This window comes from Phyllobates terribilis, unplaced genomic scaffold, assembly GCF_046119375.1.
Source record: "Phyllobates terribilis strain yellow unplaced genomic scaffold, ASM4611937v1 Scaffold_4__5_contigs__length_816908805, whole genome shotgun sequence".
NCBI lineage: Eukaryota > Metazoa > Chordata > Amphibia > Anura > Dendrobatidae > Phyllobates > Phyllobates terribilis.
Genome location: NW_027362764.1, coordinates 514,187,259 through 514,199,386, shown reverse-complemented (window position 1 = coordinate 514,199,386; position 12,128 = coordinate 514,187,259).

The following is a 12,128-nucleotide window of genomic DNA, read 5'->3' as shown; positions in this document are numbered from 1 at the left end:
TGTAGAATCTTATTCCACCTCATTGTTCCATGGCCATCCACTGGGAGGATGGATGAGAAGACCACCTGCGCTCCCAATTCTTTCACTTTCTTGCCTAAGTCTTCAAAGTCACTGCAGATGGTTTCCAGGTCCTTTCTTTCTTCCGAGATCTCCTGTATTCCTGCGTGCTGGTGTATCTGGACGATATCTTGGTGTTCTCCCCTGATCTGCCCTCTCATCAGAGGGATGTTCGTCAGGTACTTCTGAGACTCCAGAAGAATCGCCTGTATGCTAAGTACGAGAAATGCCTCTTTGAGCAGACCTCTCTACCATTTTTGGGGTATATCATCTCTGAGACCGGACTGCGGATGGATCCTGAGTAGTGTTGAGTGAGCATGCTCGACACTGCTCGGTATTCGCCCGAGCATCTCACTACTCAGGATATTCGGCGAGCACCGAGCATTTCCAGGTTACTCGGGCGGGAACTCGGGTCTCCGCCCTGCACGTTTGTCGCTCTTTACAGAGCCAATGAACAAGCAGGGATTGCCAGCCAGTCACTGTAATGCCGCAGCCATGTTGTTTGTGGGCATTACAGTGATTGGCTGGCCGCACAGCGTCACCTCGAGTATTTAAAACCGGGCGCCGCCATCTTGGACACAGTCGCTCCGGATCAGACAGTGTAGGGAGAGTGCTGCTGAGCTAAGGAGAGATTTATAATGCAAAATAGTTAGTGTAGGGTCTCTAAAGCCTGCGAAATCAAACAAGCAGTCCTTCTCAGGACTAATATCCATTCCAGATTTCAGGCAGGCAGGCTGTATAGGGGACGCAGTGGTTATGCCAGCAAACACTGCATTACAGTCCTGTGAGCTCCTGTTTGTCAAATTGCTAGACTTATCCCCCGGTCTCAGGGGCCAGGAAAAATCCTTTTTTTTTCATCTAAATCCTGTTTTGTTTTTTTTTCCTCAGTCAGACTGTACAAATACGCGTCTTATTAACCTTTTGGTATTTCCCCTCCCCCAAAAAAAATTGAGTGCGTCTGTGAGTGTTCAGACACAAATATATCTGTTTAAAAGAGTCTGGTGTAGGCCAGATAACTAGAACGGTGTTTTTCCTCTTCCACGGTTCAAATCTAGGTGTTATCAACCTGCTTGCGTTTTTTCCATAAAAAAAAACAGTTTGAGTGTGTCTCTGACTGTTCAGACACAAATATATCTATTTTAACAAGTCTGGTATACACCAGGAAATTATAACTGTGGTTTTGCAGTTCCACGGTTCAAATCTCTATATTATCCACTTTTTTGTCTTTTTTCCATAAAAAAAAACATTTTCAGTGTCTCGCTGACTGTTCAGACAACAATATATCTGTTTAAAAGATTCTGGTGTAGGCCAGAGAAATAGAACTGTGGCTTTCCTCTTCCACAGTTCAAATCTGGGTGTTATCAACCTGCTTGCCTTTGTTCCATAAAAAAACAACTGTTTGAGTGTGTCGCTGACTGTTTAGCCACAAATATATCAATTTTAACAAGTCTGGTATACACCAGGAAATTATAACTGTGGTTTTGCAGTTCCACAGTTCAAATCTCTGTATTATCCACTTTTTTGTCTTTTTTCCATAAAAAAAACATTTTCAGTGTCTCGCTGACTGTTCAGACACCAATATATCTGTTTAAAAGAGTCTGGTGTAGGCCAGATAACTAGAACTGTGTTTTTCCTCTTCCATGGTTCAAATCTGGGTGTTATGAACCTGCTTGCCTTTTTTCCATAAAAAAAACAGTTTGAGTGTGTCGCTGACTGTTCAGACACAAATATATCTATTTTAACAAGTCTGGTATACACCAGGAAATTATAACTGTGGTTTTGCAGTTCCACAGTTCAAATCTCTGTATTATCCACTTTTTTGTCTTTTTTTCCATAAAAAAAACATTTTCAGTGTCTCGCTGACTGTTCAGACACCAATATATCTGTTTAAAAGATTCTGGTGTAGGCCAGAGAAATAGAACTGTGGTTTTCCTCTTCCACGGTTTTGATCTCCTTTTTATTACCCTTTTGCCATTGATAGTGTGAGTGTATGGGCAAAGTGCGTGGCAAGGGACATGGAACTGGACGTTCTGGTGATGGTGCGTGCAGGGCCGTGGCCAAGGTGAAAACGTGCCACAACCAACAGCCACATCTTCTCGCTCGCACTTCTTGACCAAATTACTAGGGAAGCACACAACAGCACCACTATTGCGAACTGATCAGTGTGAACAGGTTATTAATTGGATAGCAGATAATACTTCCAGTTACCTGGGCACCACCACCTCCAGTCTGTTTTCCAAACGGTCAAGTGTTAGTAGCTGTGAGTCTCGACTGCATACTCCTCCTCACCTTGATGCTCCTTCCTCCCACCATGCCGAGTGTCGTCAGACAGCAACTGATCCCACAGTTGGACACTCTGAAGAGCTGTTCACTGGTCCATTTCCATATTTGGGCCCCTCGCCTGCTCTGCTTGAAGTGGTGGAAGAGGAAATCCCATGTAGCGATGGCCAAATATTTGAACAGCCACGGCTACAGGAAGGTGACGCTGGCAATTTGTCACAAGAGGTGGACGATGACGAGACACAATTGCCACGAAGTGAGGAGGAGGACCGTGGTGCAGAAGTAGAAGAGGAGGAGGTGGTGGATGATCTAGTAACTGACCCAATGAGGCAGGAGGACACGCAGAGCGAGGCCAGCAGCACACAGGGGGAGGGAGGCAGAGTACCCCAACAGGCAGGAAGAAGCAGTGTGGTGGCCACAGACAGAAGGCGGGCAACCGGTCCATGTAACACCAACACGAGGGAGGTTGCCAGTACAACCGGTAGGTCTTCCAGAGTCGGAAATTTTTTAAAGACTCTGCTGATAACCCCAAAAAGGCCATTTGTACCACCTGCCAGGCCAGCATCAGTAGGGATGACAAAACTACCAACCTGACCACCACCAGCATGATCAGGCACATGTCAGCGAAACACCCGACTTTGTGGGGCGAACCCCAGGGTCCACGACCAGTGTCAGCAGGTGTCACCACTGCTTCTTCTGCTGTTGTGCGTGTAAGAGAACCCCCTGTTGTGCGTGCGAGGCAATCCCCTGTCCATATTGCATACAAAGATGCCCCCTCCTCTCAGTCTTCACTTGTTATGGCAGTTTCTCAAGAAACAGCATCAACGTCCACGTCCACGTCCCACCGCAACGTTCAATTGTCCATATCCCAGACCTTTGAATGAAAGTGCAAATTCGCAGCCAACGCCCCACAGGCCACAGTCCTAAATTCGCACATTTCAAGACTACTTGCGTTGGAAATGCTGCCTTTTAGGCTGGTGGAGACGGAATCCTTCCGCAACCTTATGGCGGTGGCCGTCCCTCGGTACTCGGTCCCCAGCCGACACAATTTTGCCCGATGTTCCATCCCCGCACTACACAAGCACGTGTCCCAAAACATCTGCCGTGCCCTCAACAACGCAGTTACTGGGAGAGTCCACCTGACAATGGATACGTGGACAAATGCTTGTGGCCAGGGACGGTACATCTCCCTGACGGCACACTGGGTAAACATAGTGGAAGCCGGGACCCAGTCGGACCTTGGGATGGAACACACCCTCCCCACACCGAGGATTGTGGGCACTATGTCAGTCAGAGTTGCCCCCACAGTGTACAGCTCCTGCGCATCATCCTTCTCCTCCTCATGTTCAGCCTCCATCTCAGATATCACCACATCAGTTACAAGCTGGAAGCACTGCAGTACTGCCTCAGCCAAGCGGCAACAGGCTGTGCAGAAACTCATAAGCTTAGGTGATAAACCTCACACTGCTTGTGAGTTGTGGACAGCTGTGAAAGAGCAGGCAGATCTGTGGCTGAGACCGCAGAACCTACATCCAGGCATGGTCGTGTGTGACAATGGCCGTAACCTGGTGGCGGCTCTGAGGCGAGGCGAGATCACACACGTACCATTCCTGGCTCATGTGCTGAACCTCGTGGTTCAGCGGTTTCTTAAATCGTACCCCGAGTTGCCAGATCTGCTCATCAAAGTACGCTGCCTGTCAGCTCATTTTCAGAAGTCGGCTACAGCTTCCGCCGCCCTTGCTGTGTTGTAGCAGCGTTTGCAGCTTCCGGCACACCGACTGGTTTGTGATGTCCCCACATGTTGGAACTCTACCCTCCACATGTTGCAAAGGATTTGTGAGCAGAAGAGAGCAGTTGTGGAGTACCAGCTGCAACAAGGCCTTCGATATTCAGGTCAGACTCTACACATAAGATCTCAGGAGTGGACCTGGATGTCTGACATATGTACCATCCAGACAAACTTTGAGGAGTCCACCAAGATGTTGAGTGGCGATGACGCCGTCATTAGCGTCAGCATCCCACTTGTCTGTCTTTTGCAACACTCTCTGCAGAGAATTAAAGAGGAGGCATTGCAGCCAGAGTATGATGAGATGGATCACAGCCCAGCCTCATCGCATCCCAACGTGCATTGGGGGACAATGAGGGAGAGGAGGAGGAGGAAGAACAGGAGCTGGTATTATGCGCTGTAGACGGTAGTACCTGTAGAACTGTCATACCGTCGGTTCAGCATGGGTGGCCTGAGGACAGGGGGGAGGAGGAGGAGAAGGAGGAGGAGAGCATGGTCAGTCATCATCTTGGTGAGGACACAGAAGTCTTGCCCGTTACCAGTCTGGCACGCATGGCTGACTTTATGCTACACTGCCTTAACCGTGACCCTTGCATTGTCAAAATGTTGGGTGACAGTCATTACTGGTTGGTGACACTTGTAGACCCCCACTACAAGGAGAACTTTCACTCTCTTATTCCTGAGGTGGAGAGGTCTACAAAAATGGGGCAGTACCAGAAGGCCCTTGCTGCAGAACTGTTAAAAAAATTCCCATCTGAACACGCTAGCGGCAGAGGTCACAGTTCGTTGACCAACCAAGGTGTACAGGCGAGAGAGACGCAAATCCAATCCAGCAGAGGCAGGGGAACACTGTCAACGTTCTGGGACAGTTTTCTGAGACCAGCCCAGCTTACAGGCCCTGAGGCGCGGGGTACTCTCACAAGGAGTGGAAAGTTTCAAAAGATGGTGAGGGAGTACCTTGCCGACCGTACCAGCGTCCTCCGTGATTCCTCTGTGCCTTTTAATTATTGGGTATCCAAGCTGGACACTTGGAATGAACTCGCTCTGTACGCCTTGGAGGTCCTGGCCTGCCCTGCCGTTAGCGTGTTATCGGAGAGTGTTTTTAGTGCCGCTTTTGGAATTATAACTGATAAGCGCACTCGCCTGTCTACTGACAATGCTGACAAGCTGACCCTTATCAAAGTGAGCAAGGGCTGGATTGGGCCAGACTTCTCATCACCACCAAAGGACTGCAGAGTAACATAAAGTTAAATCCACTGTGTTGTTTCAGGAGGTGTATTCCCATGCACCGCTTCACACCCACACATGGGTATACGCTTCCTCATTTCGGCTGTTTTTTGCTCTTCTCCTTATTCTCAGCCTCCACCACCACTATACCACCAGGGTGACCATAGTCCATGTTGCCAGCATTGCAAGTTCCTCCGTCCTAATTTTTGGCAGCTTTTGCTTGGAAGGCATAGGCAAAGACTATGGGAGACCCTCTACTCCATAATGGGAATAATGTTTTTAATATGCGGTACTGCATGGCTCTTGTACGGGGCATTGCAAGTTCCTCCGTCCTAATTTTTGGCAGCTTTTTCTTGGAAGGCATAGGCAAAGACTATGGGAGACCGACTCCCCAATAATGGAAATAATGTTTTTAATATGCTGTACTGCATGGCTCTTGTCAGGGGCATTAAAACCATCTTGTTAAGCTACTGTGACCTCCACGTCTCTTCCAAGGGGCATTGATATTGTCTTTTTATTCCACTGCGACCTCCACCACTCTTCCAAGGGGCATTGATATTGTCTTTTTATTCCACTGCGACCTCCACCACTCTTCCAAGGGGCATTAATATTGTCTTTTTATTCCATTGCGACGTCCACCAATCTTCCAAGGGGCATTGATATTGTCTTTTTATCCCACTGCGACCTCCACCACTCTTCCAAGGGGCATTAAAATCATCTTGTTAAGCTACTGTGACCTCCACGTCTCTTCCACAGGGCATTGATATTGTCTTTTTATTCCACTGCGACTTCCACCACTCTTCCAAGGGGCATTGATATTGTCTTTTTATTCCACTGCGACCTCCACCACTCTTCCAAGGGGCATTGATATTGTCTTTTTATTCCACTGCGACCTCCACCACTCTTCCAAGGGGCATTAAAACCATCTTATTAAGCTACTGTGACCTCCACGTCTCTTCCAAGGGGCATTAAAACCATCTTGTTAAACCACTCTGAACTCCACAGCTCTTCCAAGGGGCATTGAAATGTTGTTTTTAATTACCTCTAACCTCCACGACTCTTCCAACGGGCATTGCATTTCCTCCTAATTTTAGTCAGCTTTTTCTTTTCAATGCATAGGCGAACACTAAGGGAGACCCACTACCCAATAATGGGTAGAAGGTTTTTAGTACGCTGTAATCCATGTCTGTTTCAAGGGGCATTGCAGTTCCTCATAACTTTTAGAAAGCCTTCCATTCACTGCTTAGGACTAGAGATGAGCGTTGTTCTACTCGAACTGTTCGCCAATCTCAAATTCGAGCTGTTTTGGGCGGTGTTCGAGCCATTCGGCGAACACGAACAATTTGAGAAAAATTCGGCTGTTCGAGGTTATGTTCGATAACTGTTCGTGCACCAAAATCATAACTGGATTTTTTCTCAGTAATGATGAAAATTAATGTTAATACGCAGTTTGAGTGTACAGCGGGGTGGGGGGAGGGGCAGGGGATGGATCTCTGCAGGAACAATGAAGATCTCCATTTTTTTTTCTCTTTCCCGCATTTGCAGTGGGGAGGTGCAATCTGTCAGCCTATCAGCAGCGCACACACGGAGCGAAGTGCTTTTTTTCACACAAGCAAGGGCATGTGTCATTGGCAGTGTATGGCACATGTCCTTGCCCTATAAGACCAAGCCATTTTCCCCGTCGCCACCATTTTCTCACTGCTGCAGCTGCGTGTTAGATGGCACCGCTGTTGCTGTGTGCGCTATACCTTGTTAATTTCAAGCCAATTTTCGCACAAATCTACAGATAGCTTGGGAGTAGGGAATAGTTGTGATTGCAGTCCTTTTAAGGACTAGGTTACAGCATTTCCTACGACTTTTATCAGGCAGGTCTGTGCTCTTAAATAGATAGATTGTGGGAGTAAAGACTAATTGTAATTGGAGTCCTTTTCAGGACTAGGTTACATCAGTTCCTATCAGTTTCTGCCAGGCAGGTCTGTGCCAGTGCTGTGCAAGTTTTTTTCACAGCATTTGGCTGAATCTAGCAAAGCTAATCCTTTTTGGCCTATTGCAGAGTGTGTTAGTCAGTGGAGTAGCCTATCTGTGTTGCAAGATATACCACCTGTGTATAGAATACCAATTTTTTTACTGCACCTAGTGAAGTAAAATCTTTTGGGCATAGCATCATTCTATTAGTCCATCTATACTGACCTCCATCAGGTTGCAAATTGAATATAATTTTTTTCTGCATCTAGCTCTGAAAAAATATTGGGCTTCTAGCTGTGTGTGGGACTTGTTCTATTAATCCATCTATACAGACCTCCATCAGGTTGCAAACTGAATATATTTTTTTCTGCATCTACCTCTGAAAAAATATTGGGCTTCTAGCTGTGTGTGGGACTTGTTCTATTAATCCATCTATAAAGACCTCCATCAGGTTGCAAACTGAATATATTTTTTTCTGCATCTACCTCTGAAAAAATATTGGGCTTCTAGCTGTGTGTGGGACTTGTTCTATTAATCCATCTATACAGACCTCCATCAGGTTGCAAACTGAATATATTTTTTTTCTGCATCTACCTCTGAAAAAATATTGGGCTTCTAGCTGTGTGTGGGACTTGTTCTATTAATCCATCTATACAGACCTCCATCAGGTTGCAAACAGAATATATTTTTTTCTGCATCTACCTCTGAAAAAATATTGGGCTTCTAGCTGTGTGTGGGACTTGTTGTATTAGTCCACCTATACTGACCTCCATCAGGTTGCAAACTGAAAATATTTTTTTCTGCATCTACCTCTGAAAAAATATTGGGCTTCTAGCTGTGTGTGGGACTTGTTGTATTAGTCCATCTATACTGACCTCCATCAGGTTGCAAACTGAATATATTTTTTTCTGCATCTACCTCTGAAAAAATATTGGGCTTCTAGCTGTATGTGGGACTTGTTCTATTAATCCATCTATTCAGACCTCCATCAGGTTGCAAACTGAATATATTTTTTTCTGCATCTACCTCTGAAAAAATATTGGGCTTCTAGCTGTGTGTGGGACTTGTTCTATTAATCCATCTATACAGACCTCCATCAGGTTGCAAATTGAATATAATTTTTTTCTGCATCTAACCCAGCCAATAGTTTTGGCCTAATACCACAGTTTGGCCACTCAGCTCTGCTCGGTTCCCATCCATTGTTTTTTTGTGCAAACAACTCCAGAGTTGTGAATTAGTTAACCACCAAAATGAGTGGAAAAAGGCCTACTGCTGGTGGAAAGGGGAATAGGCGTGTTGGGAAGGGGAAAAAAGGTTGTGTCCGTGGGGTAGGTGTTAAAGCAACAGTAACATCTGCAGAAAAAAGACCATCTTCCAGCCAAACTAAAATGTCTACTTCTTTTAGCGGACAATGTGATAAGATCCCTTTCTTACGGCCACGCCAATCGCTACAAATTCCAGATGAGGCACAAAAACAGCAGGTGCTTCAACGGATATCAAGTGCTCCTTTAAGTGGGCTCTCCTCCACATCAACTTCAACATCACAAATACTCCAGTCCTCAAAGGTGTCACCCCAATCGCACTTGCTTCCTCACAGCTCCCAAATCTCCAGCTGCCCGTCTGAGTATGAGGTAGAACAGATGGTTGAGTCTGCAGAGCTGTTTACTCATACTATAGCCTGGGAATCAGAGGTCGACTCCAGCGCTTCTGTGAATCCAGACGAGGAAATGATCTGCACTGATGCCCAGAATCTTTATGAGTCGGATCCAGGACCAGACGCAGAAGGTTCTGACCATAATGTAGACCCTCATTCCCAAACTGTAACTCCTGTTGGTGGAGACAATGAGGAAGACGATGATAAGACTCAAATACCTGATTGGAGCGACAACTTTAGTTTTTTGTCAGGGTAGGAACAGGTTGGCTCTGAGGACGACGGGTGTGATAACGCACAGGGTGTTGATGATGAGGTTGGAGATCCCACTTACTGTCAACCCACAGTCAGCGAAGAGATGAGGTCAGCAGAGGAGGTGGAGGAAGATGCTAGTGACGACGAGGTCAGGTTGCGCCTTCCTGGACAGAGACGTAGTACTGGAAGCACGTCAACAACTGCATCCTCAAACACAACTCTGCCTCTCACCACAAGTCGTAGTGGCTCTTCAGGTCGCATGGGTGCTAAGCCTTGCATAGCCTGGGCATTTTTTCAGATCGATAAAGATGACCCAACTCGTGTTATCTGTAACATTTGTCAGCAAAAGCTAAGTAGAGGCCAAAAAATACATAGTTTGAGTACTTCATGCATGAACCGGCACATGGACATGAAGCATAAGTTGCAGTGGGAAGCTCAGTGTGCTACAATGCGGCCTAGCCGGCCGGGCCAACCACCGTCTGCCATATCTTGTGCATCCGCGGCCTCTTCTGTGACTGGGGGGACAGCAGTCACACCTGTTTTGGGGCGCAGACCTGCCACCTCTTTACCCGCAACAGCCAGCGTAATTGGCAGGTCATCATTTTCTTTGGAGGTGGTAACACCAGCTGGTGTTGAGCGCTGTCCGACATCGATAGCACCACCTTTGGATCAAGGCAACCTAACATGTCCGCCTGCATCTTCCTCACAGACCGGCAGTTTGACACCCTTATCAACCCCGTCTAAGCACAATAGCCAGCCCTCGGTCCCTCAGATGTGGACAAGTAAAAGACCATTTCCTCCTAGCCATGAGAAAGCTAAGAGGTTGAATTTCACCATCTGCAAGCTCTTGGCTACAGAAATGCTGCCTTTCCGCCTGGTGGACACAGAGGATTTTCGAGACCTTATGTCCGTCGCAGTGCCCCAGTACCAGATGCCCAGTCGGCACTACTTCTCAAAGAAAGGTGTGCCTGCGCTCCACCAGCATGTCGCACACAACATCACCGCTTCTTTGAGAAGCTCTGTGTGTGACAGGGTGCATTTCACCACAGACACTTGGACGAGTAGGCATGGACAGGGGCGTTACATGTCGCTGACTGGGCACTGGGTAACTATGGTGACAGCAGGACAAGGGGCTGCTGTCCAAGTCTTGCCGTCCCCACGAGTTGTGCGCCAATCCTCTTTATCTCAAAGTTCCTCCACTGCTTCTGCCTCCTCAACCTCCTCTCGGTCTTCCACCTGCACCCAAAGCCTGTCTGGTCATGCCACAAGCTTTCTAACTGCGCAGAAGGGATCCTGCACACCTCCTTACTATGCTGGCAGTAGGGCTCAACGTCATCAGGCGGTTTTTACATTGAAATGTCTGGGAAATGTGAGTCACACAGCTGAGGAGTTGTGGTCAGCTCTGGAGAACCAATTTCATGAATGGTTGTCTCCACTGGACCTGAAACCAGGGAAGGCCGTGTGCGACAATGCTGCAAACCTGGGTGCGGCCCTTCGCCGGGGCAATGTCACACACGTGCCTTGTATGGCTCACGTGTTGAACCTGGTTGTCCAGCAATTTTTAGCCCACTATCCCAGACTAGATGGCCTTCTGCAGAGGGCACGGTCGCTGTGTGCTCACTTCCGCCGTTCGCATCCCGCAGCTCAGCGACTTACATCTCTACAGAAGTCGTTGGGCCTGCCACTTCACCGGCTAAAATGCGATGTGCCTACCCGGTGGAATTCAACTCTGCACATGTTGCAGCGACTGTGGCAGCACCGACAAGCCCTGGTGCAATACGTTCTGACGTATAGCCTGGGCCAACGAGATTCAGAGGTGGGGCAAATCACGCTGGAGGAGTGGTCTCAGATCAGGGACCTATGCACCCTTCTGCACAGTTTTGAAATGGCGACGAAGATGTTTAGTGCTGACGATGCCATTATCAGCATGACTATTCCGGTGATTTACATGCTGGAGCACATGTTAAACAGAATTCGGAGTCAGGTGGTGGCACAAGAGGAGGTGGAGGAAGTAGAGGAGGAGGAGTTGTATGCGGAAGGGCTAACATCTGCAAGGTCCAGACGGTCAGCAGCACCAAGGCAGCAGGCATGTGAGGGTGGGGGAGATGGTTTTACCAGGGCGCATGGTAGCAGCCAAACTAGTGAGGAAGGTGCAGGAGCCCAGGAAGAAGTGGAGGACAAACTGATGGAAGACTCATCAGATGAGGGAGACCTTGATCACATTTCTGTTGTGCGAGGTTGGGGGGAGAGGACAGAGGAAGGAAGAATGATTGTTACCTCGCCACCAACACAACAGGGACTTGGTGCTCCTGGATGCGCAACACACATGAGTGCCTTCTTGCTGCACTACCTGCAACATGACCCTCGAATTGTGAGAATTAGAAATAATCCTGACTACTGGGTTGCCACACTGTTAGATCCCCGGTACAAAAGTAAATTTGCAGAAATTATTCCTGCCATAGAAAGGGATGCACGCATGCAGGAGTATCAGCAGAGGCTGTTGCAGAATCTTACATGTGCTTTTCCACAAAATACCAATGGTGCACGTAGCGAATCTCACAGTTCCAACTTGCCAACCGTGGGACCGTCAAGTGTTCAGCACTCAAACCGTAACAGAACCACAGTATCTGCTGGTAACATCAATTTTGCGGAATCATTTCACCACTTTTTTAGCCCATCCTTTGCAAGGCCACAGGAGACAAGAAGTCTGACACATAGTCAACGCCTAGAGACGATGGTACAGGAGTATCTCCAAGTAAACATTGAAGCCACGACTGTGTCACTGGACCCTTGCTCTTTTTGGGCTTCCAATCTGGATAAATGGCCGGAGCTAGCCACTTACGCCTTGGAGATCTTGTCATGCCCCGCAGCCAGCGTTCTGTCTGAACGTGTGTTCAGCGCTGCTGG